At 44.5% G+C, this 22994-nt stretch overlaps 1 protein-coding gene across 1 annotated transcript in view; it reads right to left on the bottom strand.

The window, feature by feature from the left end:
* The window catches only part of SLC26A2 (solute carrier family 26 member 2), a 29977-nt gene extending 7183 nt beyond the window's left edge, over window positions 1–22794 (bottom strand). Inside the window, exon 1 of the mRNA XM_074962107.1 lies at window positions 22720–22794. The gene's annotated coding sequence lies outside the window, so the exon portion shown is untranslated. The remainder of the gene's footprint in view (window positions 1–22719) is intronic.
* Between the last annotated feature and the right edge of the window lie 200 nt (window positions 22795–22994).

Below are 22994 nucleotides of genomic sequence, written 5' to 3'. Positions count from 1 at the left end.
ATTCAGTTTGTGAAACACACCCCTTGCAACTCAATTTTTGGAATAGCAGTTGAGGTCTAAGGCCTTGTCTACACTATGAAATTAGGTCGAATTTATAGAAGTTGGTTTTGTAGAAAGCGTTTTTATACAGTCGATTGTGTGTGTCCCCACACAAATACTCTAAGTGCATGTAGTCGGCAGAGTGTGCCCACAGTATCAAGGCAACCGTCGACTTCCGAAGCGTTGCACGGTGGGTGGCTATCCCACAGTTCCCGCAGTCTCCGCCACCCATTTGAATTCTGGGTAGAAATCCCAATGCCTGATGGGGCTAAAACATTGTCGCGGGTGGTTCTGGGTACATATCGTCAGGCCCCCCCTTCCCTCCTTCCCTCCGCGAAAGCAAGGGCAATCATTTTGTGCCTTTTTTCTTGAGTTACCTGTGCAAACGCCATACCACGGCAAGCATGGAGCCTGCTCAGCTAACCGTCACTGTATGTCTCCTGGGTGCTGGCAGACGCGGTATTGCATTGCTACACAGCAGCAGTTTATTGCCTTTTGGCAGCAGACAGTGCAGTATGACTGGCAGCCGTCATCGATGTAGTCCAGGGTGCTCTTTTAACCGACCTCAATGAGGTCGGGGCGCCTGGGCAAACATGGGAGTGACTCAGCCAGGTCATTCCCTTTTAAGTTTCGTGTCATGGCAATTCAGTCCTACTGGCAGTGCACTGTCTTTTAATCAGCAGCCAGCAGAAGACGATGGCCAACAGTCATACTGCACGATCTTCTGCAGAGCATCCAGGAGATGACGATGGCTAGCGGTCATACTGCACAGTCTGCTGCCAGCAAGATGTATAAAGATAGATGAAGTGGATCAAAACAAGAAACAGACCAGATTTGTTTTGTATTCATTTTCTCCTCCCTCCCTCCGTGAAATCAACGGCCTGCTAAACCCAGTTTTGAGTTCTATCCTTCAGGGGGCCATTCTGTTTCTCGCAAAGCCACCCCCTTTGTTGATTTTAATTCCCTATAAGCCAAACCTGTAAGCCATGTTGTCAGTCACCCCTCCCTCCGCCAGAGCAATGGCAAACAATCGTTTCGCGCCCTTTTCCCTGGATTGCCTGAGCAGAAGCAGACGCCATAGCACAGCAAGCATGGAGCCCGTTCAGTTCACCACAGCAGTTATGACCATTGTAAACACCTCGCGCATTATCATGCAGTGTATGCAGAACTAGCACCTGAAAAACCAGGTGAGGAGGCGACGGCAGCGCGGTGATGAGGACATGAACACACTTTTCTCTAAAACCGCGTTCCCCCACAATTTGGAGATCATGGTGTTAATGGGGCAGGCTCATACCATGGAACGCCGATTCTGGGCCTGGAAAACAAGCACAGAGTGGTGGGACCGCATAGTGTTGCAGGTCTGGGATGACTCCCAGTGGCTCCGAAACTTTCGCATGCGTAAGGGAACTTTCATGGAACTTTGTGATTTGTTTTCCCCTGCCCTGAAGCACAAGAATACCAAGATGAGAGCAGCCCTCACAGTTCACAAGCGAGTGCCAATAGCCCTGTGGAAGCTTGCAATGCCAGAAAGCTACCGGTCAGTTGGTAATCAATTTGGAGTGGGCAAATCTACTGTGGGGGTTACTGTGATGCAAGTAGCCAACGCAATCATTGAGCTGCTGCTATCAAAGGTAGTGACTCTGGGAAATGTGCAGGTCATAGTGGATGGCTTTGCTGCAATGGGATTCCCTAACTGTGGTGGGGCTATAGACGGAACGCATATCCCTATATTGGGACCGGACCACCAGGGCAGCCAGTAAATAAACTGCAAGGGGTTACTTTTCAATGGTGCTGCAAGCACTGGTGGATCATAAGGGACGTTTCACCAACATTGACGTGGGATGGCTGGGAAAGGTTCATGATGCTCGCGTCTTCAGGAACTCTGATCTGTTTAAATGGCTGCAGGAAGGGATTTACTTCCCAGACCAGAAAATAACTGTTGGGGATGTTGAAATGCCTATAGTTATCCTTGGGGACCCAGCCTACCCCTTAATGCCCTGGCTCATGAAGCTGTACACAGGCACCCTGGACAGTAGTAAGGAGCTGTTCAACTACAGGCTGAGCAAGTGCAGAATGGTGGTAGAGTGTGCATTTGGACATTTAAAGGGTCGCTGGCGCAGTTTATTGACTCGCTCAGACCTCAGCGAAACCAATATTCCATTTGTTATTGTTGCTTCCTGTGTGCTCCACAATCTCTGTGAGAGTAAGGGGGAGACAATTATGGCAGGATGGGAGGTTGATGCAAATTGCCTGGCTGCTGAATATGCGCAGCCAGACACCAGGGCAGTTAGAAGAACACAGCAGGAAGTGGTGCGCATCAGAGAAGCTTTGAAAACCAGTTTCATGACTGGCCAGGGTACTGTGTGACATTTCTGTTTGTTTCTCCTTGATGAAAACCCGACCCCTTGGTTGACTCTAATTCCCTGTAAGCCACCCGCCCTCCCGCCTCCGATCACAGCTTGCTTGCAAAGGAAATAAAGTCACTATCATTTAAAAACCATGTATTCTTTATTAATTGATTATAAAAATAGGGAGATAACTCACAAGGTAGCCGGGGTGGGGTGTGGGAGGAGGGAAGGAAAAGGCCACTTTAAAACTTGTTGAGTGCCAGCCTTCTGTTGCTTGGGCTGTCCACTGGAGCGGAGTGGTTGGGTGCCCAGAGCCTCCCACCCCGCGTTCTTGGGCGTCTGGGTGAGGAGGCTATGGAACTTGGGGAGGAGGGAGGGCGGTTAAACAGGGACTACAGCAGCAGTCTGTGATCCTGCTGCGGTTCCTGAACCTCCCCCAGACACTGGAGCATGATCCCGCAGTAGCCCCAGCATTTCCTCATGCTTCTCTGATCTTCCTGCCGCTACCTCTCCTCACGTTCATCGGCCACCGTCCTGTACTCTTCTATTGTGTCCCTCCACACAGCTCTGTCAGTGCCGGACGACTGCATGAGCTCAGAGAATTAAGTATTTCCAGGATAGCTTAGTGATTTGAGCATTGGCCTGCTAAACCCAGGGTTGTGAGTTCAATCCTTGAGGGGGCCATTTAGGGAACTGGGGCAAAAATTGGGGATTGGTCCTGCTTTGAGCAGGGGGTTGGACTAGATGACCTCCTGAGGTCCCTTCCAACCTGATATTCTATGAAATCTATGAAAAACACTTCCTTGCGCGTGCGTTTTTTTCGCCGCCTTATCTGAGATAGCCTTTGGTACGGAGGAGGGAGGCTTGAAACATTTGAAGCTGCTGGAGGAAAAAAAGGGAGTGAAGTATTTAAAAAGATACATTTTACAGAACAATGGCTATACTCTTTCACGGTGAACAACGCTATTCACATTACATAGCACATGTGATTTTGGTATAAGGTTGCATTTTGCATCTTATATTGAGTGCCTGAGGCTTTGGTGTTAGAAATCAAACATGCAGGGCTGGGCAACAGAATTCAGCTTGCAGGCTGTTTTCCTGTTAACATGCAACAGCAGAAACCAAACTAACCCCCTCCCCCCATCCAATTCTCTGGGATGATCGCTTTTCCCGTCCCCCCACCGCCTGGCTGGTATCAGGGAAGATCCCTGCTAGCCAAACGCGAACAGCTCAACGCCAATGGCCCCTCTCCCCACCGCTTGGCTAACTGCAGAGAGGATTTCTTTTCAGCCACAGGCAAACAATCCAGTAGGAACGGGCACCTCTGAATGTCCCCTTAATCAAATTCCCCTATTTCAACCAGGTTACCGTGAATATCACTCTCCTGAGGATAAAACAGAGAGATAAAGAACGGATGTTGCTTGAATGCCAGCAAACACAGGGACCAGACGCTGCCAGGCTTTGTCATGCAGTGATACCAGATTACTTGCTACTAGCATGGCGTGGTAAAGTGTCCTACCATGGAGGATGGAATAAGGCTGCTCTCCCCAGAAACCTTCTGCAAAGGCTTTTAGAGTGTCTCCAGGAGAGCTTCATGGAGATGTCCCTGGAGGATTTCCGCTCCATTCCTAGACATGTTAACAGACTTTGCCAGTAGCAGTACTGGCCACGAATGCATCCCAAGTCCTCAGGGCTACTTAATCATTAAAAAACGCTTGCTTTTAAAACATGTATTATATTTTAAAAGGTACACTCACCAGAGGTCCCTTCTCCGGCTTGTTTGGGTTGGGAGGGTATGTCAGTGAGGGTAATAAAAAGATCCTGGCTGTCAGGGAGAATGGTGTCCTGTGTGCTCTCCCCAAGCTGGTCCTTCTCCTCCTCATCTTCCCCATCTGCAAAATCATCAGGCATGGCGGAGAGTACCCCATCACCGGAGTCCATGGACAGGGGTGGGGTAGTGGTGGCGGCCCCCCCTAGAATTGCATGCAGCTCAGCGTAGAAGCAGCATGTCTGGGGCTCTGTCCCAGAGTGTCCATTTGATTCTTTGGTTTTCTGGTATGCTTCTCTGAGCTCCTTAAGTTTCACGCGGCACTGTGTTGCGTCCCTGATGTAGCCTCTGTCCCTCATGGCCTCGGAGATTTTTTGAAATGTTTTAGCATTTTGTCTTTTGGAACGTAGTTCTGATAGCACAGATTCCTCTCCCCATACAGCGATCAGATCCAGTACCTCCCGTTCGCTCCATGCTGGAGCTCTTTTTCAATTCTGGGACTGTATGGTCACCTGTGCTGATGAGCTCGCCTGGCCAAACAGGAAATGAGATTCAAAAGTTCCCGGGGTTTTTCCATGTACACCTAGCCAGTGAATCCGAGTTCAGAGTGCTGTCCAGAGCAGTCACAATGGTGCACTGTAGGATAGCTCCCGGAGGCCAATACCTTCAAATTGCGTCCACACTAACCCGAATTCAAAACGGCGATGTCAATTTCAGGGCTAATCCCCTCGTTGGGAAGGAGTACAGAAATCGGTTTTAAGAGCCCTTTATGTCGAAAAAATGGCTTCGTTGTGTGGACGGGTGCAGGGTTAATTCGGATTTAACGCTGCTAAATCCGACAAACTCATAGTGTAGACCAGGCCTAAGTCTTTCATTAGTGTTTTCTTTCTAGTGCAATTAGGACGCCAGCCAGTTATACTGGAACTTACTTGTTATCTAAAAAGCGGCAATCTTTATCCAAATGGTTTTGTTTCAGCACGTGATATAGAACAGGAACACTCTGCACGCACTTTTCCATTATTTTTTTTAAAGAAGAAGAAAGTTTGGATTTCAAGCAAATTATATCCAACCAAAGGAACAGAAACAAGCATCTTAACTGGAAATATGGGTTCTAGATGACATGCTCCCACCAACAGGTTTCTCCTACTGTAGGTTGAACAGCAGACGATATATGAGCAAGGTGATTGTAATAAAAAACATTCTTATAATAAGAACTTACTTCCTCAACTTGTGAAAGCAAAATATCCGAGCAGACAAGCAAATCAAAAACAACCTGAAAGAGACATCTCTAACACATGTACGCAATTTGGCAGTCTTCTGCTTCAGAGTCTTTTGCAAACATTACTTCCTTTGCAGATGGCTAGCAAGGATGAATTAAATATTATCGCTCATGTCAAGGTTCCTTCTCCCCTCTGAACGCTAGGGTACAGATGTGGGGACCTGCATAAAAACCTCCTAAGCTTACTTTTACCAGCTTAGGTTAAAACTTCCCCAAAGGTACAGACTATTTTACCTTTTGCCCGCTGCCACCACCAAACGTCTAACCGGTATTATTTTATTAGGAAAGAGTCCATTTGGAAATCTTTCCCCCCAAAATCCTCCCAAACGTTACCCCCCCTTTCCTGGGGAAGGTTTCATAAAAATCCTCACCAATTTGCATAGGTGACCACAGACCCAAACCCTTGGATCTTAAGAACAATGAAAAAGCATTCAGTTTCTTAAAAGAAGAATTTTAATAGAAGAAAAAAGAATCACCTCTGTAAGAGCAGGATGGTAGATACCTTACAGGGTAATTAGATTAAAAACATAGAGAATCCCTCTAGGCAAAACCTTAAGTTACAAAAAGACACAAAAACAGGAATTTCCATTCCATTCAGCACAGCTTATTTCCTCAGCCATTTAAAGAAATCAGAATTTAACGCATATCTAGCTAGATTACTTACTAAGTTCTAAGACTCCATTCCTGTTCTGTCCCCGGCAAAAGCATCACACAGACAGAGAGAGAGGCTTTTTTTCTCCCTCCCCTGCAGCTTTTGAAAGTATCTTGTCTTCTCATTGGTCATTTTGGTCAGGTGCCAGCGAGGTTATCCTAGCTTCTTAACCCTTTACAGGTGAAAGGGTTTTTCCTCTAGCCAGGAGGGATTTTAAAGGTGTTTACCCTTCCCTTTATATTTATGACACGCCCCCCAAATCACAGATAGAGTGAAACGTTGGCTGGGATTTCTTCCTGGAGCTCTAGGAAAAAACAGAGTTAATAAGACACATGCACCTCTAAATATACTATCAAGTATATAAAGACTAACAATATTTTCCACATCTCAAGGACGATTTTAACCAGTTGATTCTGGGAAATTTTCAGCCACTTTGTTAGAAGCTCCTGAGATGTGTTGGATGTTGAAATCAAAATCTTGGAGAGCTAAACTCCACCGAATAAGTTTTTTGTTATTTCCCATGGCGGTATGAAGCCATTGTAGCGCAGCATGGTCGGTCTGCAGGTGGAAACGACGTCCCCAAACATATGGGAGTAGCTTTTCCAGAGCGTAGACAATGGCGTAACATTCTTTTTCACTGACTGACCAGTGGCTTTCCCTCTCAGACAGCTTCTTGCTGAGAAACACTACAGGGTGGAATTCTTTATCCGGTCCTTCCTGCATTAAAACTGCTCCCACACCATGCTCGGATGCTTCTGTGGTTACTAGGAACGGTTTGTCAAAGTCTGGGGCCCTTAGTACAGGGTCAGACACGAGTGTCGCTTTAAGCTGGTTAAAGGCCTTCTGACACTCTTCGGTCTACTGAACGGCATTTGGCTGGTTTTTTTTGGTTAGGTCTGTCAGTGGGGCGGCGATTTGGCTGTATTGCGGTAAAAATCGCCTATAACAACAGGCCAAGCCTAAGAAGGATTGAACCTGTTTCTTTGACTTTGGGACAGGCCGCTTTTGGATAGCATCCACTTTGGCCTATAGGGGGTTGATAGTTCCTTCACCCACCTGGTGTCCAAGGTAAGTCACTCTGTTTAGGCCTATTTGACACTTCTTAGCCTTAACAGTTAGTCCTGCCTCCCTTATGCGCTCGAAGACTTTTTGTAGATCCAAACCTGGATCAATTAGAAGAGCTGAGAGGCGGTGGGTTGCTCCGTGCCACTGTCCAAGCTCTCTGGAGGCTTTCATCTACTTCCTGTTCGGCCTGGAACTGTTCCCTTGATGCTGGAGATATAGGTTCCTCACTGGATTGTGGACCTATGCTTGGTCCCTCTGGAAGCAATGTAGGGGATGGGGCTGTTTCCGTTGACTGTGAACCGCTCTCCGCTGGGGCACTAGGTTGGGGTTCAGGCTCCGGCTGCGCCTCTTGTGTAGGGTTATCGGCTGCTGCCGGTTCAGGTTCGGTGGGGCCCTCTGGTGTTGGGGTTGCAAGTACTGTATTCAGTGCTGGCAATTGGTCTGGTGCTAGTTGTTCCGCCGGTTCCGGTTTGGGCTCTGTCTGGGTCTCTGGGACTGGATCCACTACTGCTGTTGTAGACATTGGCCTGGGGTCCGGGTCCATCACCTCTGACCGGGTCCTGGTAGAAGTTTCCGGAACAGAGCTAGGCGTGACAGCTTGTTTAGCCTGGCTGCGGGTGACCATTCCCACCCTTTTGGCTCGCTTCACATGATTGGCCAAGTCTTCCCCGAACAGCATGGAGATGGGATAATCATCATAGACTGCAAAAGTCCACGTTCCTGACCAGCCCTTGTACTGGGCAGGCAACTTGGCTGTAGGCAAATTGAAAGAGTTTGACTTGAAGGGTTGTATCATCACTTGGATCTCTGGATTGATTAAATTGGGGTCCACTAAGGAAGCATGGATAGCTGACACTTGTGCTCTGGTGTCCCTCCACGCGGTGACCTTCTTCCCGCCCACACTCACAGTTTCCCTCCGCTCCAAGGGTATCTGGGAGGTATCTGGGCTTGAGGACCTCTGGTGTGATTCCAGTGCAATGAACTGTCATCTGTTTGTGTTCTTGGGGCAGTTGGCCTTTACATGCCCCGGCTTGTTACATTTAAAACATCGTCCAGCTGACGGGTCACTGGGGCGAGGTGGGTTGCTGGAGAATGGTGTGGCGGGATGATAAGGTGTCTGGAGGGTTCCTTGGGGGTAGTTGGGGCTTGGGTGGCCCCCGGTAGTAGGGGGTGGTCTGAGGTTGTCCCTTCTGGTATCCATTCCAACTGCAACCAGTTTTTTTCTTTTCTGCCACCTCCACCCATTTGGCTCCAATCTTCCCCGCCTCGATTACAGTTTTGGGCTTCCCATCTAGGATGTATCTTTCTATTTCCTCAGGAACACCTTCTAAGAACTGCTCCATTTGCATTAGGAAGGGCAAGTCTTCTGGAGATTTAACACTTGCTCCTGATATCCAGGCATCCCAATGTTTCACAATGTGGTAGGCATGTCGGGTAAATGACACGTCTGGTTTCCACCTTAGGGCTCTGAACCGCCGACGGGAATGCTTGGGTGTTAGCCCCATTCTGACTCTCGCCTTGCTTTAAAACAGTTCATACTGGTTCATTTGTTCCTTAGGCATTTCAGCCGCCACCTCAGCTAAGGGTCCACTGAGCTGCGGCCTCAGCTCCACCATGTATTGGTCTGTAGAGATGCTGTACCCAAGGCAGGCCCTTTCAAAGTTTTCTAAGAAGGCCTCGGTATCATCGCCTGCCTTGTAGGTGGGGAACTTTCTGGGATGGGAAGTGGTACCTGGAGAAGGATTGCTAGGGTTTGTTGGTATATTCTGCTGAGCCTTTGCCTTCTCCATCTCCAGTACATGCTTCCTCTCTTTTTCCTTCTCCTCCTCCACATGCTTCCTCTCTTTTTCCTTCTCCTCCAGTTCTTTGGCCCTTGCCTCCATAGCTCTCCTGTGGGCAGCCTCGTGGTTTTTTGCTGCCTCTTTTGCTGCCTCCATTTCTTTGTCCTTTGCCTCCATTTCTCTCCTGTGCGCAGCTTCTAGGGGTTTTTCTGCCTCTTTTGCTGCCTCCAGTCTTGCTAACCCAATCTGTGTTGTGTCTTGGTTTCTGTCATCTTTGCCTCTCCGTTTTTAACCAACTTTACACCCGAGAGTTAGAAATAAAACAAACAACCAAAAAAAAAAAAAAAACTTGGCTTGTAAAATTTTGCTGTGCTGTAATATGATACCTATATTCTCTGATAGTGATGGTCAGCCTACAGAAAAATCCAAAAAAAAACCCAAACAAAACAAAAAACAAAAAAAAACCCCTAACACCTTTGTCTCCAGGCAAATAGGCAGAAAACCCCTCTAGTTGCTCTTAGGTAAAAAAAAAACTTCTTCAGGTCTGTGAAGACTGGTGAATTTCCCTGCAGGAGATTAACTACCCTGCCTTTAGGTAGAGAAAACTCCAGCTCACAAAAGACAATTCCCTTTTGTCTCTGCTCTGGCCCCCAAGCAGAGAAAAAAAAACCTCTAACTGCTTTCAGTTTAAAACCTGCTTTTCAGCAGCCCAAAGGAAAAAAAAAATTCCTTTTCAAATCTGTGCTTCTGGTTCAAAAAATCTCAAACTGATCTCAAGTTAATCCCACCACTCTGCCACCATGTCCAGGTTCCTTCCCCACTCTGAACGCTAGGGTACAGATGTGGGGACCTGCATAAAAACCTCCTAAGCTTACTTTTACCAGCTTAGGTTAAAACTTCCCCAAAGGTACAAACTATTTTACCTTTTGCCCGCTGCCACCACCAAACGTCTAACCGGTATTATTTTATTAGGAAAGAGTCCGTTGGGAAACGTCTTTCCCCCCAAAATCCTCCCAAACATTATCCCCTCTTTCCTGGGGAAGGTTTCATAAAAATCCTCACCAATTTGCATAGGTGACCACAGACCCAAACCCTTGGATCTTAAGAACAATGAAAAAGCATTCAGTTTCTTAAAAGAAGAATTTTAATAGAAGAAAAAGTAAAAAGAATCACCTCTGTAAAATCAGGATGGTAAATACCTTACAGGGTAATCAGATTCAAAACACAGAGAATCCCTCTAGGCAAAACCTTAAGTTACAAAAAGACACAAAAACAGGAATTTCCATTCCATTCAGCACAGCTTATTTCCTCAGCCATTTAAAGAAATCAGAATCTAACGCATATCTAGTTAGATTACTTACTAAATTCTAAAACTCCATTCCTGTTCTGTCCCCGGCAAAAGCATCACACAGACAGAGAGAGAGAGAGGCTTTGTTTCTCCCTCCCTTGCAGCTTTTGAAAGTATCTTGTCTCTTCATTGGTCATTTTGGTCAGGTGCCAGCGAGGTTATCCTAGCTTCTTAACCCTTTACAGGTGAAAGGGTTTTTCCTCTGGCCAGGAGAGATTTTAAAGGTGTTTACCCTTCCCTTTATATTTATGAGGGAGCTCGTATAAATATGAGCTCATATTTTACATAGGGTGAAACTCAGCCAGAAACTGACTTGCTCAAGGCCACAAAGGAGTCAAAGTCAGAGGTGGTATTAGAACTTCGAAGTTTGTAGTTCCCAGTCCTCCACCTTCAAAACCAGATCTCACCTCTTTACCAGGTCAGCTCTACTAATAACAAAAATATTTATCATTTATATAGCAATTTGCACTTTCAATGTGCAGTTCAAACATTAATGAATGCAGAACTCATATTCTACGTAATGTCAACTTCTGAATTAATTAGCAGAAGCATATTTGAGCTAGGCTTGCTGAGAATATACTGCAAGATTCTCACTGGGAATTCTTTCACCTAATTAACACTTTGCAAAGAGCTATAAATTGTTTATTATTACTACTACTACTTCAGGATGAATCTCTTAGAAACTGTGTACACGTGGGTGAAGCGGGAGTCAGACTTTGGAGTTTAGACAGCTTGCTTCTCCTATGGTCTGTTACAAGACACCACTCTTTGGAGTTGTGGAGATGGTTCAAGCTGTGGAACTAATTTCAGTTTACAGGGTGCATTATCTACACCTCTCCATTCTGTGTAGGAAGGCTCTTAAGCAGGGGAGGCAGTCCACTGGCCTCTGATGTCATGGTCATCATCATCCATGTCCACAGTTGTGTTTAATAGTCTGTTAATGCAGAAAAACAACTCAGACTAATTGTCTCTAGGATCTTCAGGCAGGATTAGGGTGATAATTTTGACAATGCAAAGAAATTTAAATGGTGAAGTATCTGCTTTCTTGAACTGCCGAAACCTGCCCATCACACCAGAACCCGTGACAGCATTTAATCTTCAAAGTGGCCTCCATTTCCAACTAGCAGTATTCAATGCACATCTACAGTGAAGTTCCAATTAGGAATCAATACATTCTTATTAGTTCAGTTACTCCATATTACACTGCAACATATTTCACTTTGGAACCTCTGTTTTGTATTAACCTCCAGTGATTGCACCACCAAACTTGAGCTATTCCATTGTTCAATAGCAATTGAAGGTTATAATATTGTGATCAATTATATTGAACTGGGTCATTCTCCCTTCCCTTCAAGTATACATTCAAGTTCTTAGAGAGCAGAGTATTTTAGCCACCTGACACCCACTGAAACCAATGAACTAATCCACTCAGAGTCCAATGCAATTCTAATTTTAGGGGTATATTTTCAAAGTACCAGATTTTTTTTCTGTACATAAAAACAAAGACAAAAGGACGAATAAAAGCCAAGGCCATAATAAAAAGGGTGTGAGGGAAAGGCCTCAGCCAACTAAATCCTCACAGAGAGATTTGGAATTATTGAGAAACTGAAATAGCTATTTGGTAAATTTCCTCTCTGCATATAAAGAGTACTGGTTGGGTTTCTGCATGAAGTGTCTGTATGGTGGTTTGGGCAGAGGGAAGGAGTGGAGGGGGTAGGGAGACGAAGGAGAAACACACCCACAGAAAAACCACAAATACTTCATTGAAAGAAGGAACCCAGGTCACTGACAGACTGGGCTAGTCACACTTCTGAATGGAACATCCCACACACACTTATGACAGTGAATACCACAATGTATTCAGCCTGCAGCTCAGCCCAATTTGAGCTTACTTACTCCAATCAGTCTGACTGTAAAGTTAAACTGAAAAGATTTCACAAACTCCACAGCCTACAAACTTACAACAAAAAAACTTCAAAAACAGACTCCAACGAGAGACTGCTGAATTGGAATTAATTTGCAAACTGGACACCATTAAATTAGGCTTGAATAAAGACTGGGAGTGGATGTGTCATTACACAAAGTAAAATTATTTCCCCATGTTTATTTTCCCCCCTACTGTTCCTCTCCCGTTCTTGTCAACTGCTGGAAATGACCCACCTTGATTATCACTACAAAAGGTTTTTTTTCTCTCCTGCTGGTAATAGCTCACCTTACCTGATCACTCCCGTTACAGTGTGTATGGTAACACCCATTGTTTCACGTTCTCTGTGTATATAAAATCCCCCTACTGTATTTTCCACTGCATGCATCCGATGAAGTGATCTATATCTTATGAAAGCTTATACTCAAATAAATTTGTTCGACTCTAAGGTGCCACAAGTCCTCCTTTTCTTTTTGCGGATACAGACTAATACGGCTGCTACTCTTAAACTTAAATGGTGTTTCCTGCAATGCTAGGTGCATGAGAAATATAACAGAGAAGGAAGACAGAATAAACTATAGTAAGCATAGCATAAATATTAGGAATAGAAAGACAGACTCATCAGTGTGGTCATTACTGCAACTGGTTAAAAAAATTATTTCACGACCATTTTATGTAAAGAGTCATCTATCCAAGCACTTCCTTGTGTAAGCTTGCTGAACATCTAGTACTTGCTGATACACCCCAGTGAACAAAGACTTTATTACATGGAACTAACTGCCTGCAAAAGTCAAACAGACCTAAATAATGTCCATCACCAGTGATTTCATTTTACATCTATTATTATAAAATTGAAACAAAAACAGAAACAAAAAAACCCCACACACACCTCAAAAAAACCCAACAACCCTTAGCTAAAGCAATGTTAAGTTTGCAATTTTAAACACAAAAATGTATAGAAATGAAAAAATATGGTTCTGGGAGCAACATTAATCTATCTGCATTGCACATGCTGTATTTTAAGGTATACACTGAACAGTGTAATTATCCCAAAGTGCTTCTGTGCAGTGTGGATGAGTTAATGTTGCTGTGAGAATGCTTATTTTTGCATTTCCTGACTGTGTTTAAATATGCAGCCTTAATGATTCATTAATATTGATTTAGTTTGTTTCTGTTTTGTTTTTTCTTTTTTTACAAAGGGAAAGGGGAGAACAACAACTTCAAGAAAAAGAAATACAAAGTACCAGATGACTGGTAGGTAGCTAATGTAATACTGACTTTTTTTTAAAAGGCTCCAGAGGCAATCCTGGCAATTACAGGCCAGTAAGCCTAACTTCAGTATCAGGCAAATTGACTGAAAGAGCACAGAGCAGAATTATCAGACACACAGGTGAACACAATATGTTGTGGAAGAGTCAACACAGCTTTTATAGAGGGAGATCATGCCTCACCAATCTATTAAAATTCTTTGAAGGGGTCATCAAATATGTGGACAAGGGTGATCAAGTGGATAGAATATACTTGGACTTTGTGAAAGCTTTTGACAAGGTTCCTCACAAAAGACTCTTAAGCAAAATAGGCAGACACAGGATAAGAGGGAAGGTCCTCTAATGGATCAGTAACTAGTTAAAAGATAGGAAACAAAGGGTAGGAATAAATGGTCAGTTTTCCCAGTGGAGAGGTAAATAGTGGGGTCCCCCAAGGATCTGTACTGGGACTAGTGCTGTTCAACATATTCAATAATGATCTAGAAAAAGGGGTAAACAGAGAGGTGGCAAAGTTTGCAGATGAGACAAAATTACTCAAGATAAGTCCAAAGCTGACTGCGAAGAGTTACATAGGGATCTCACAAAACTGGGTGACTGGGCAACAAAATATCAGATGAAATTGAATGTTGATAATTGGAAAATAAGGTACATTGGAAAATATAATCCGAACTATACATACAAAATAAAGGGGTCTAAATTAGCTGTTTCCACCCAAGAAAGAGATCTTGGAGTCACTTGGGATAGTTCTTTGAAAATATCTGCTCAATGTGCAGCAGCAGTCAAAAAAGCTAATAGGATGTTAGGAACTATTAGGAAGGGATAGATAATAAAACAGAAAATATCATAATGCCACTTGTGATGGGGTGGACTAGGCCCAAAGGCCCCCTGCTGGAGGCCTCAGGGTTCTGCTACACCCATCCCAGGGAAGAAGCAGTGGAGAGGTTTTCCAAGCAGGCTAGAGTGGCTGCAGGGGAAGCAGCCAACCAGGGCCCAGGAGGGCCATATAAAAGGAGTTGCAGCGCAGAGCAACAGTTTAGTTGCTGCTAGGAGCAGGAGAAGAAAGGACTGCAGTCCTGAAAAAGCAGCAGGGCCATGGATGGTTTGCTAGCAGGGACCGGGGGAGCATTGAGGGCATTGAACATCTAGCTGGTTGCTGAGTCTGGGGAGAGCTGCAGGAAGATAGTGTCTCCAGGGAGGAAGCCCTGGGGATACAGCTCCATAACAAGGCTGGACTACTTAAAGACCAAAGCCCAGGGAGGGCTAGAGAGAGACACCACCAGAGGGGCACTGAGATATACAGTCCACCGGGGCCTACCCTGGAAGGGGTTTGTGTTGGTTAATAGGCAGACAGTGTGACTGAGCCAGAGCGCTGTCACTGACAAACCCACCTGAGAACCACCAAAGGGGGTCACCAGAACTAAAGAACACAGACATGCCCAACCAGAAGGAAACACTTGTGAGAGGTGGGTGCCAACCCTGTTACACCACTATATAAATCCATGCTATAACCTACCTTGAACGGCATGCAGTTCTGGTCACCCCATTTCAAAAAAAGATATATTAGAATTGGAAAAAGTACAGGCAAGGGCAACAAAAATGATTAGGGGTATAGAACAGCTTCTCTATGAGGAGAGATTAAAACGACTTGGGACTGTTCAGCTTAGAAAAGAGACAACTAAACAGGGGATATGATAGAGGTCTATAAAATCATGAATGGTGTGGAGAAAGTGAATAAGGAAGTGTTATTTACCCCTTCACATAATACAAGAACCAAGGGTCACCCAATGAAATTACTAGACGGCAGGTTTAAAACAAACATAAGGAAATACTTCACATGATGCACAGTCAACCTATGGACCTTGTTGCCAGGGGATGTTCTGAAGGCCAAAATTTAACTGCGTTCAAAATAGAATTAGATAAATTCCTGGAGGATAGGTCCATAAATATCTATTAACCAAGATGGCCAGGAACATGACCCCATGCTCTGGGTGTGTCTAAGCCTCTGACTGCTAGAAGCTGGGACTGGAAGATAGGCGATGGATCACTCGATAAATTGCCCTGTTCTGTTCATTCCTTTTGAAGCATCTGGCACCAGCCACTATCAGAAGACAGGATACTGGGCTAGATGGACCACTGGTGTGACCCAGTATGGCCATTCTTATGTTGTGAGCATCAGAGCCACTAGCAGGAGCTTCTCCCACATGGGAGCATGTCAATCAACAAACGTTTTATGTAGCACCAAAGGCAACGCTGTAAGTAGCTTGTTTTCCTGTTTCCACCTATCAGCAGGAGGCATACATCATTCGCTGTTTGGGCAGGCACAGAAAGACAATAGTGGAAGTATGTTTTCTCTCATTTATACACATACTCAAATGGCTGAATGGATTTTAATTCAAGCTTTCAAGAGACTCTCACCTTTGGACTGAGGCCAAGAATGGAAAGTTTCAACCCAAAAAGGTATATGAGAAAGCTGTGAATGAAAAGAGGATTACTGTGGAAGCTGAGCTGTAGCCTTTACTATAATGTTCGCAGCTATATAAAATACCTGTATTTGTTTAAATCCTCCGAACAATACTACTGAAGATAAACATGATAATTAGAAGTTAATGTAATATGGTAACCATGTGACTCATTATTATTGCAGATTTAAGCATTAGTCACATGAGATGACAAATTAAATAACTCTTGGCCTCTTGCAAATTACATGAGTTGCAAAGCTGGTTTGCTAATCGCTAATCAAACAGAATATAGGTTTTTGTGCATCTGAAAGCACACATGACCCTTTCTTTGGCAACAGAATTGGGGGAAACTGTCTCCAATTATATTTTTCTTCAAATCTTCCACTTAGCACTGATGCAGCAGTGAGGAGGTTAGAAACAATGGTAAAAACACCAACAGCTAGTCTATACTAGCCAGCCACAATTCTACCACCAGTACAGCTTACCAGGGCTAGTGCAATGGTGGGTAATTTTAAGAAAAATGCCTAGGAAGACACAGACAATTCACCACAAATACTATTATTATTATAGTCAATCAAATCTGTGTCAACCAGTTAGATTAGTAGATGAATTTTGGTCAATCAGAAATGAATTGATTCATGAAAGTGCAGCTTACAAAAAAGCCTGATCTTTTATGAACAATCATTGCATCCAGAAATAGAAAATACCTATTAGGTCCTGTAGCCCACTGAGGCAAAATGCCCTGTCTAGGTTACATCCCTACCATTTCAGGATTGTTCTCTATTTTTTAACATTTTGCCAGGTCTAGTTTCAAAATGTTCCAAGTAATGAGACAAAGAGGAAAACAATAGCTCATTTATGACTAAATGAAACCCAATACAAGTCCATTTCTGAAGAAGACTACAGTGCAACTTTGTTTGTTACAAAGGCTTTCTTTTCAATTAACTATTATAAAAACAAACACCTGCCCAGCACAGTGTCCAGTGACAGCACTATATGCTCTAACACGGGGAATCCAAATTTAGGTTCCACATTCACAGCTGTTGGAATTAGAGGTGCTGGGGGTGCTGCTGCACTCCCTGGCTTGAAGTGGTTTCCATCAAATAGAGGGTTTACACTTTGGTTCAATGCGTCTCAGCATCCCCACTATACAAACGGTTCCAGCAGCCCTGCCCACATTAGCTGGCTGGGGTGTGCTTCATTTTAGACCCAAATATACATCCATCTTACACTTAACATGAGGGCATCCCCTCTTAATCACTCTACAAGTGTAAATCCACAAACCAGAGTCTATTAAATCTCCATCTAAACTATAGTATCACTACTGTACAGATCTAATAAATCCCTAATGATTCTGAACTTCTCTCTTATGCTAGTCTCATATCTGGCAGGATACAACTAAGATTATGTCATTACCATATAGAACTATAACACTTTATAAACATTGATTAATTAAGCCTCACAACAGCTCTGTGAAGAATGTATTCTGATCCCTATTTTTCAACAGGGAAATTTACAGAATAAGTTACCCATGGTCACACAGCAAGTCAGTTCCAAAAGAGATCTTCGAATTCATGACCCTTGCCTCTTCCAGCACTCACTTGATAATGTGCCCTCCCAGATGGTATTGCAAAATTCTAGTTGGCTGTTATTTATAGCGTGTGCATATAAAACAAATACTTCAAGTCAATACTTCAAGGATAAACGGTGCATATATCTACAGTATGCACTATAAGCGCACACTGTATTTATGATTTAAGCCTTTTTTTTCAATGTATCTGTCCACGATTATGAACCAAGAATCATTCTACCAAAACCCTTGTATGAATGAGTACAGTAAAATGCTGACATTTTGTTTTTCAATTTAATCTCCAAACTACTTGTAACTGTTACAAACTTCTTAAACAGGTTCACTATTTTCCTACATTACAGTAATCTAAATCTTTCTGACCCCATCTTCTCCAAAAATCACAGAGGGCTCGCAGAAACCTTGGAGTTATTCTTAATTTCTGTCAGAAAATTCTGAAATGACAGCCAGCTATATTATTTATTCCTGTTTGGTATTCTTGGATTCAGACGTCCTAAGTGAATGTCTAGACAGCAGAATCATGGTCTAAGGGAAAATGATTTTGCTAGTAAGTTGTGGTCATACTAGTGGACTCACTTACACAAAGTCTTTATATGCATCTGTATAACAGCCTTCCTTATGTGGTGTGAAAAGGATCTTTCATCAAAAAGACAGGCATTGCCTGTAAGGGTGAAAGGACACTAGGTAGTGGCAGAATTTTCATTCAGTTACACTCATTTCTGACCAAAAATGCCGCTTTGTATTATTTCTGTAAGCAGACAGCCCAAGCCAACTAGCATAAAACTTGGATTCTTTCCATTCAGGGATAGAGGATGAAAAAACTTCAGTTAAGTACAGCGAGCACAGCATTTAATTTCAGAAAAGGAGTTTCCAAAGTCTGTTTATTTTGAGAAGACGTTATTTTTATACGACCAATTTCCATGCCCAGAATTCAGTCTTACCAGTTCCTTTCAGCCTGAATATGGTCTTTGAGGAGTGCTTAATTGCTTCAGCTCCATTACAAATGCTGTGAAGTAAGAGAAACGGTCACAGATATCCCTCTGTCATGAGACATTTACCACAAGGACCTGTCTTAAAATCAGATAAGGGGACGTATTCAAGTTATGCAAGCTTAAAATTTGTACAATATCCAGATTACATATAAGTCAGTTTAAAAAGACAGGGGATTCATTTTCCCTTTTACTGAACCATTAGCTGCAATCTGCCTAGTAGTCTAGCCTCATGGAACCAGGAACTGCACAAGAGGTCTCTGCTGGCATGGATTTCCATGTAACCGTCCCAGAACATGGTCACTTGGACAGTGAGAGAACAGTAATGGGAATTTTAACTCACTTATGTGCTCAAACAATTCATTACAACTTTAAATTCAAGTCAAGTTTGTACTTACAAGCAGTAAGAAAATCCTGCTTGCTTTCCAAAATACAGACTCCAGATGTCAAGACTGGCTACCTAAACTATATGTGCGCAAACACCCACGTAAATGTGCAAATACCCAGTTTTGTGCACCAACAGTTGTGCAGTTTTATGCAGCCACTTTTAAACACTAAAAGCTAATTTATACTTGAAAGTTCTTTCTGATTAATGCATGGTGTGAATTTAAAGTTCAGTAGCTATTCCTGTATAACTCAGTTTGTAGACACACTTATTCCAGAATAAGAGCCCTGAGTGCACAAGCAAACTTTCTAAAGAGAAGTTTGGATTTTCAAAGGCTCCCAAGTCCTATTGAAATTAATTAGGAGTTACGGCCTAACAATTTTAGGCTCTCTGGAAAATCCAGCCTAAATGTCTAAGTGTAAAAGCAATACTTTGGAAAACATGCCCTTTCACCTGTGGTTATTGGAGGCAAAAACTACCCTGTACCAAACAGTCCATCCAGGCCCGCCATCAGCAATTCGAGGCCCCAGGGCAGAACAGTCATTGGGCCCCCAGGCCCAGTGTGGAGTCACCACATGGGGGCAGAGCTGGACCACATGTGGCGGCTGGAGCACGCACACATGCACAAGCCATGCCTACGCCCACACGGTCCGCCTGACATTTGGGTGGTGCTGTGCCTGCACTACTGGTGCCCAGCGAGCTGCTGGCTGCGCTCTTCCAGCATGGCCAGGGCTTCCAAATGCCCGCCCAGCTGCCTTCACCGCCTCCGGTACCACCGTGCACGTGCCTAGGAGCCCTGCAGCCCACCCAGGTGATTTAAAAGGGTCCGGGAGCCCCGGGCCCTTTTAAATCGCCTGGGCCCCTGGGCAATTGTCCCCTTTGCCCCCCGCATCAGCGGGCCTGAGTCCATCCACAACTGTAGAGGGACTGGGGGAATCCAGTGTCACTGAAATAATGAGACAGCTACTGCAGTAACATTCCAGAACCAATATAAAGATCACATGTGGATAAGATTGAGCTCAAATTCTTGCAAAAAATCAAACAAACATGACATTCTCCTATGAAGTATGCCAGTTACTTTTTTGATCAGTAACCCTAATTCTGTGCTGGTTAGACCACTCAGAAGAGATAAGAGGCTCAGATTCAGCAACATACTTAAACATATGTCTAACTTTAGGCAAATGTGTAGTTCTATTGAATTCTGAATTAGGGCCATAAATAGGCATCTCTGTGTTGTCCCAGTAACAATATGACATTTCAGCAATAAATTTAGGAGCTGAATTCAGGCAATGTTTCACTACGTCCATGATGCTCACAGACACTTATCCATGACAGCAAAAAAAGCTCTAAATTAGCACCGAGCATGAGAGTGAGTGGGGTGTGTGTGTCTGGTCTTTTGTCTATTTCAAATGTAATATTAAAGGGTGATCTGGGTGAACAGTGTCTTCCTCTGTATCTTATACAGTAACCGGATGGCTCATCTATGAGAACATGGCAGTACATATAGCATGGACAGAGATGACTGCCCTGTCAGACCTGAGCTGGATTTATTCCGCAGATGTTGGCGTTTACTCTACAGGACTGTCAGTCTAGATCTTTTAATCACCAAGCTTGCTATGATCTAAAAGAAACATTTCTAACTAAAACAAAAGTTTTTGTATGGACCAGGGAAGGAAAAGCGGCAATTCATCCCTTAAATAGGGCCTCTCTCTCTGGCCCACTGTTAGTCAGGCAAGTGAAACAGATACACAGTGCTACAGTCATGTGCAGATTCTGCATAAAACACCAGCAGGGGAGGTTCTCCCCAAAGAAATTTCCTAGAGCGTTTAAGGCCAGCTCACATCACATGGCTCTCTCTGACTAAATGCCGGGAACTTCCTAGCTCCACCAGAAAAAGAGAAACTGTTTGGTTTTCACATGAACAGAAGACATCTCTAAATGAATCCTGCCAGACATTGAACTGAACAGACGAGCACACAGAAAGCCAGCATTTACCTTGGATAAAGGATAAGTGAGGGCAAATAAACATGGTGAGAAGTGAAACAGATCAAACAAAAAATCCAAACACTTTTTTTTTCTTAAGCTTAAAAGTCTTCTCTCCACGGTCACAGCCATACTCTCTTTGAGACAGTGTCTCATCCTAATACACTAGGGCTGTGGGACATTTTAGAAGCCAATACAAATTTATCACTAGATTATTTAAATTTTTCAAGATGACAGTAAATAACAATTAGGTTATAATACCACCTAGCTCTTATACCACCTTCCTCAGTAGATCTCAAAGCATTTAAACAAGGAAGTCAGTATCATTATCCTCACTCTACAGATGGGGGAAACTCTGGCTGAAAGGGAAGTGACCCAGGTCCAGCAAGCTGTGGCAGAGCTGGGAATAAAACCCAGGTCTCATTAGACTCAGGCCACATTGCCTCCTACAGAATATATCTGCAGAATTCAGTTTAATACTCCCTTTTTAAAAAGGAATGTTTTTTTATAATGCATGTACAGCAGAAAAAACAGAAATCCCATGTTTATTTACAGGGTTTGACAATTTTGCAGCAATTTTATTAAGAGCCTCAGCCCTACCTTTTTTTATCAGGTATGACATTGCAGTTCCTACCAACAGTGAAATTATTTCTTTTTAAATCACCACTTTGATCTTTTCCCACTTAAATATCAGAATTTAACTGACCAGGGTCTAAAACAGGAAGGGACTGGTGCCTTCTGCATCTTCCCTTCTCTCCAAATCCAGTACTTATCAGTCCCACTATAGCTCCAAGCACTCAGTCTGCCTCTGTGATACTCCCATCTATTTCAAGTCTCACCTATACATTTATTCTCTCTTGCCTGTCTCTCTCAAACTGAGATGTTTCTGCTGTTATTTCTTATTTAGCACTGGAAGGTGTTTTGGGATAAAGTCTTTAATAAAGATGCACTAACCAGATGAGTCAAGTTCTATTCAAAACTAGTGATGAGTCAGCACCAATATCATAAATTTCAACAATCTTAAACTCCAGATTTCATATCTCTAAGAAAAACTGGGCTGTTTGGTTTACTCATGTGAGTTTAAATCTATAATAATAATCTTTAAATACTACTGCCCCTCCTAATTTCACCCCAGCCTGGAGCTGACCAATCAAAATGGTGCTGAGAGGGGGAAAAACACCATTCAGGATTTTTATCAGTTATTTAATGTGATACAGGCAGAGTAAGACACCTGGCAGAAGTTTATAAGTGGGTTAGACAACGCAGGGATGAGACGAGCTGGGACAGCAAGCAGTTCTGGCAGTGAAGGGAGGCTCTGTGTATACGGCACAGGGAGGCTGAAGGAGAACAAGGCAGGGAGGATTTTTGGACAGAGCAGATTTGGAGGCTTAGTTATAGAAGCGCTGACAAAGTTAATTGAGAAGTCTGAAAATAATTGAGAGTGAGCCCAGCTCTCCCCGGAGTGCATCGCCCACATCCCCAACAGGACCCCCCAGCCCGCTCTCCTTGGGGTGCAACACCGCACCCTCCTCACCAGCAGCCCCCTTCTCAGGGTGTTTCCCCATTACCAGGGGGACCCCTGGCCCCACATTCCCCCCGGGGGTGTCTCCCTTTCCCACTCCCCAGGACTCCCCCTCCCGCTGCTCTCCCGGGGGCTCACGCACCCCACCAGGATCCCTGTCCCGACGCTCTCCCCGGGGCGCCCACCCCTGCACCGAGTCTCCCCGCTCCCACCGGAGCACGACCCACCCTTCCGGGACCCCCGCTCTCCCCCGGGGCGGCCCCCGCCGGAGCGCCCTCGCTAGGCCGCCCGCGCGCCCCGCTCCCAGCAGAGGTCACTCACCCGTCCGCCCCGCTCCCACCGCCGAGAGATAAACTCGGATCCCGGCCACGCCGAGCTCAACTGCCGGCCCGGAGCTGAGGGGGCGGGCCCGGCCGCAAGCCCCGCCTCCTCCTCCCGCCCCCGCCGGCGCAGCGCCCTGAGCGAGGGCGGGGAGGGAAGAGGAAGAAAGAAGAGGGGCAGGGGGCAGGGCAGAAGAGGAAGGGGGGGCAGGGAGGAGGGGGGGGCAGAGCAGGGGGGGAGTGAAAGGGGCAGGGCAGAAGAGGGCAGAGGAGGAG

Source organism: Natator depressus, chromosome 8, assembly GCF_965152275.1.
Source record: "Natator depressus isolate rNatDep1 chromosome 8, rNatDep2.hap1, whole genome shotgun sequence".
NCBI classification, from domain to species: domain Eukaryota; kingdom Metazoa; phylum Chordata; order Testudines; family Cheloniidae; genus Natator; species Natator depressus.
The sequence above is the reverse complement of the archived record's forward strand: the minus strand, read 5'-3'. Positions and strand labels throughout refer to the sequence as shown.